A 6,176-nucleotide genomic window follows, 5' to 3' on the forward strand; every position below is an offset into this window, starting at 1 on the left:
GTTTCATCTGAAATGTCTCATTTATTTGTTTTAAATGGTGAGGCAAATATGGCAAAATTATTTAATATTCATTAAAACGAAGTATGGATTCATAAATGCACATTCATTATTTTTCATTTTTCCTTATGTTTGAAATGTTTTATAAGTAATAGAAAAGTGATTTCATGCTTTACTTAAAGGTGATCACAGTCTATAGTTTAGAGGTGGAGAGAGACACATCTGTAACTAATTTGTATTTGGAACTTTTTTGATGACTATAATGGAAAGTCCCTCAAGTCAGCTTCAAAATGGGGACATTTATTATAAAGTCACACAAAGGACACTTACTGAAATCAAAGGACAGAAGCCAAAGTACAGCCAGGATTCCTGGGGACTGGAAAATGGCCAGGAACTTGGACTACCTTTAACAAAAGTTGCAAGGTTGCTCTCTCTCTGTTTTTCATTTTCTCAGGACATGTACTTCAGCCTCTGCTCTCTACTTCTTCTTAACCTCTCTGATTCATCTATAGGGTATAAGATGAAGTTGCCCATCTGACTGGCAACTTTATTTGGTGATTCTGTTCAGATTCCAAAAGGGGGTTCATAATGCACACAGATCGTCATTTTGAATCAGGCCATACAGATCAGATTTCCATGTCAAGTCCATGTACCGGCCATTTCCCATGCCTCATCTTTTGTTCAATCTAGTGCAAATAGCAATGCAAATAGCAGCCCTGGGCTGTTTTTGTTTGTTTGTTTGTTTGTTTGTTTTTGAGCAGGAGCTGTGAAGGTACCACTACTACTAATAATAAGAATGATAATTAGCACTTATTTAATGCTTACTGTGTTCCAAAGACTACACCAAACACTTTACATACACCATCCCATTTGCTTCATATGACAGCCCTATAAAGTAATACTATCATCCCCATTTCATAGAAGAGGAAAATGAGACAGAGAGAAACTAAGTAACTTATACCAGGTCACATGGTAAATGGTAAAGGCAGGGCTCCCAGGCAACCTGAGCATGGCTGACAAATTGATTGACATGTCTTGTCCTTTGCTTCAGCCAGAGCGAACAGCAGTGGGCATTATCATAGAGAATCAGAATGCAATAGAGAGAAAAGGAAGTCATTTAGACAGGTCACGTGTGAAACAGCTGTACCAGAGACTTCAAAATGCAGTAACTCTCTCACACGCCTTTGCCATCTTCAACACATAGTTTCCAATTGCCCCAAGCATCACTCTTTCCCAGACAGCAGGAGAAGAGATCCAGGACAAGTGGCTGCTTCTTTAAGGAGATGACCCAGAAGTTACAGGATCACTTGTGTTCAAACCTCATTGGCCTAATTCCATCAGGAGTTGCTTGGAAATGTAGTTTCTAGTTGGAAGATCTTAGACGCAGTTAAAACATTCCTATTGCTAAGGAAAGAAAGTGGGGGAGGGGAACAATGACCACTAGGAGATAGTTGTATACAGTTGGCCACTTAGGAAGCAAGATTTTCAGGAATTTTAAAAGAAAATTCTGTCCTATCTCAGCTTCCAAATGGTGCTAGAATTTCCCTCTCACATACTCTTTTTGCAGGGCCATTGTGCAGGATTGCTCCACCCAAGCAGAGAGGACATCATTTCTCAATACAGTGAGGTGAATGCCATCCCAGACCAGGCCCCATAGTGGCACAACTCTTATTCCTTTTTCCTTCAGCATGCACTCCTGTTAACATGAGCAACTCTTAGCAGTTTACATTGCAGTGTGAGTATGATTTATCCTTGGGAGACTAGGTATTTTCTGCTTGACCCTTGAGCAAGGATACCTCCAATATCATACATTTCATTAGGTAAGAGTTCTGGGAATAGGAACTTCCACTGGGATAAGCAAAAGGGTTAAAGATCTGATCCCACACAAGAATTGACTCCTAGTTCTTTGTCTTACAGCTGTCTCTTTGTTTGTCTCAGGGAGGTAAGATGAACCCCAGCCAGCAGCCCTGCCTAAGCCAGCCTGATATGGGCCACCCACTGTGCTCTAGACATGGAAAGAAACACAATCTCATTCTCATTTCATTTCATCTTGTTGACTTGTCTGCCTTTCTTTGGACTGGACTTTTCTCATCCTGGCATGGTGTATTCTTTTGGTCTGTTTTGGTTGTAAATGACACAAACACAACTCAAACTAACTCAGTATAAAGAGGAGGGTAGTGTTCACGGAGAAAAACCACAGAATGAGCACAGAATATAAGTGGGTCTTAGGGAAACTAGAACCAGGTGCTCAAATGCCACTAGAATTTTGCTCTGTGACATCTCTGTCTCGTCATTGGACTACCCTGGAGAAGTAAAGGCTGTTGCTGGTAGCACGGCCACCAGCAGGCTCATGTTGTCCAGAGTTGCTCCTAGAAGAAACTGAGAGCCTCCCTGGTCCAAGAGAGTACCTCAGAAGTACTCTGGTTGCTACACTCAAACCAGGCATCCAGCCTCAAGCATAGTTGGGATAGGAGGAGTGGCCTGTGAGGCCCAGAAGTCCCCATCGAGGTCAGAGTGTTGGAATAGATAAATAAGCATTTGCTCCCCTAAAAGTGAATCTGTATGTATTGGCTAGAGCCAGGGTTCTCAGCAGGGGACGATTTACCCCAGGGTACATCAGGCAATGTCTGGAGACATTTTTGATTGTCACAATCAGTGGAGGAGATGTATGTGTGCCACTGGTATCTAGTGTGTCAAGGTCAAGGGTGCTGTTAAACAGCCTAGAATAGAGAGAATAGCCCCCCACCACAAAAAAGTATGCAGTCCAAAATGTCAATAAAGGGCTTCCTTGACTTACGATGGGGTTACATCCTGATAAACCCATTAATAAGTAGAAAATATTATAAGTCAAAAATGCATTTAATATACCTAACCAACTGAACATCGTAGCTTAGCCTAGCCTACCTTGAATGTGCTCAGAACACTTACACTAACTTACAGTTGAGGAAAATCATATAACACAAAGCCTAGTTTATAATAAAATGCTGCATATCATAATTTATTGAATACTGTACTGAAAGTGAAAAACAGAATGATGACTGAGTGCCTGAAATACAATTTCTACCAAATGCATATCACTTTTGTACCACTGTGAAGTCTAAAAATCTTCAGTTAAACCATGATTATGTCAGGGGCCATCTACAGTAGCAAGGTTGAGAAACCCTGAGTTAGGGGGTAGGATGGGGAGAATCTTGCATTTACTCTAATAGAAGGGGACAGAAGGGTTGGGCTGCTTTGACAATGGTAGTCCCTCTTAGTGGCAAACTTTGGAGCCTGCAATTCAGGCCTGGAAATAAAGGACAAGAGGACAGGGGCTGCTTGACCAGCTCTGACTCTCAGGTTTTAACCACCTGAGCTTGGGCAGGCACCCTAATGGACCATCCTAGTTGACAGGCACTTCGTTCTTTAGAGGTGGCAAGAGTTCTGGAGTGCAGTGGCATAATCTCAGCTCACTGAAACCTCTGCTTCCTGAGTTCAAGCGATTCTCATGCCTCAGCCACCTGAATAACTGGGATTACAGGCATGCACCACCACACACAGCTACTTTTTTGTATTTTTAGTAGACACAGGGTCTCGCCATGTTGCTCAGCTGGTCTTGAACTCTGAGCTCATGCAATCCACCCCCTAGAGGTTTTGTCTTGACCTTGGTCCCGTACCTACTGCTCTTGGGAACCAGGTCAGGTAGCTTTTGTGCTGGGATTAGGGATAGCTCCCCTGACACAGGTTACCTACTCAGCACTCCTCATCCTTCACCTCACAGGAAACTATGTGCCCCACTGCATGGGCCCTTCTTTTACCTCCGTGTCTCTGCAGAGGCTAGTCCCTCTTCCTCTAACTGGTTGGCTGCTCATTATCCTTCCAGATTTATCTCAGCAGTCACTCCTTCAGGAAGCCTTCCATGTCCCACACAGACACACATACACACACACACACACACTTTGGAGATGGCCCACACCTGTTCCCCTATTGCATTCTAGGAACACTTCCACCCCAGCATCACACAACACAAGAGTGAGACAGGAGGTCTCATTTCTCCCAGTACTACAAATCTCCTTGAACAAAGTGAATGTTTCAGTCCCCTGTGGTTCTCCAGCAGTCAGGACAGTGCCTATCACGGTGGGCATAAGACTTTACCAACCTGAAGGTAAAGGGAGCTGGATAAAATACCTCTAAAGACTCCATATCACCCCAAGATTTATGACAACCTACAATAAATCAGGAAGGTTAGAGATCCAAGTTGATCTTTAGTCTAGTTCTGTGCGGTAAAAATGAAAGACTCTCATAAAAGAAGAACCAGAATGGCAATCAAGGGAAGGGCACACCCTATCCTTGTCCTACCTAGAAAGGCCTCAATCCAAAATGCCAGCCTGAAAGCACTTTTCTTCCCCCATCAAGGATGTGTTAAGAGCTCTTGTTTCCAACCTGGCACCGACGTAGTTAAAGCTGCACCATTTGCTGTGTGAGGCTTTGATTCTGCTGACTTTATTTCAAGCAATCAAAAATACCTAATTTGCATTCACATTCACATCAGTGGCCCATATGTTAGCCCTGTTTAAAAGCTATAGGCTCGCATTCATTATGAAAGACTTGGCTCCCCTTCGTTATCTTTTCACTTTAAAATTATTGAGATACTGTCGCTACAAAGGTTTATATTTAGCAAAGACACAACGTTTCCGTGTGCGTATGTGTCTCTGCCCATGTCTGTGTGTCTGAAAGGGATCTGATATTTGCATCTTCCTCCAAAATATCTGATAACTTTCAAAATGGGAAGTGGAAGAGCCGTCTCTTTCTCGATCTATTTCATATGTGACAGCGCTGCCTCCTACCTAAGGCATCATTAAAATACCGCGTTGCAATATGTCGGTGCACATGATTCTAGACCACACACTGAGCACTGAGAAGCAGGCCCCTCCGGAGAGCCGCAGTGAGAAAATCACAGTTTCTTACCAAGAAACCCAGCCAGGGTTTGCTTTTAGGATTCAATCACATCTCAATTAGATTCCACTCACTGGTGGGAAGGGTTTGTCTGTGCCTCATTCTTTTATTTATTAAAAATTTATTGACCCCCTACTACATGAAATGCACTCTCCTACGTAGAACCACAAAGATTTTTAATAAAGGGTCTCAGCTATCAAGGAACTTACAGGGAGCAAACATGGGGAGGACAAGCATTCCAACAATTAGGACTTTTGGAAAAATATGCTAGAATACTGGTACATGCAAAGAGCTAGTAATGGGGCACTGGAAGGGGGACGATGGTTCTTCCTGGAGAGTTAGAGCAGCAGGCAGGACTTAGTGGGCAGGGAGGTCATCGTCAGCAGCTGGGTATATTTGACCTGAGCCTTCAGGAAGGAATTTACAGTTGTGGCAAAGCAGAGAAAGGATGATGGAGCAGCAGGAGCAAGGGTAAGATGTGAATTCGGTAAAGTATCTTTGTTCTTCCCCATAGCAGATGCTGTTTGCATGGGCACCCCTCCCCTCCCTGATTGTGGCATAGCTAAAAGACACAATGGCTAAGGTGTGTACAACCAACAGCAATAGTGTATTTGTTCTCTAGGATCACATACCCGAGACTGGTGAAAGTGGGGAAAACAGGGGGCTGAGAATAGAAGTCGGAAATCTATATCTTTCTATATCCTTTTGTCCTGCTTGGATTTTTTCCCCCTGTTCTGTGTAAGCATTGATATTTAAAGAAAAAAAATTGAAAATGTATTTTGAATTGATGAATTCTAAATAACATTCCAAGCTTTATCATTAAAGAAGCTAATTAGGGAAACTGCATCATGACATCGAGTTTGAAAAATCAAATGAAGGGAACCAGTAGCATACTTGAACAATGCATTGGGGGCAGGGGAAATGTGCACAAGAGCCTTATTATGGTTTTATGGGAACGTAAAAGCAAGGCAGGGTGTGCAGATTTAGGATTAGCTAGTTGGAATAATTTTGGCTGGCACTGGGGTGTAGGGTCAGACCCTAGTTATTCGGTACCTGGCCCTGGGGTGATTAAGGCAGGGAAATAGTAGCTTGGAATATGATAGTCTAATAAAGAAGATGTTAGGGATGGTGGTTGGTTTCATTTCCTTGGTTTGCATATGAAAGGCACACTCCTAACAGGTGGGGCAGTCCATTCAAAGTCAGCAAGACCCCAGATGTCAAAGCATCAGAATACAGAAAATAAA

Source organism: Colobus angolensis, unplaced genomic scaffold (assembly GCF_000951035.1).
Source record: "Colobus angolensis palliatus isolate OR3802 unplaced genomic scaffold, Cang.pa_1.0 Scaffold652, whole genome shotgun sequence".
NCBI lineage: Eukaryota > Metazoa > Chordata > Mammalia > Primates > Cercopithecidae > Colobus > Colobus angolensis.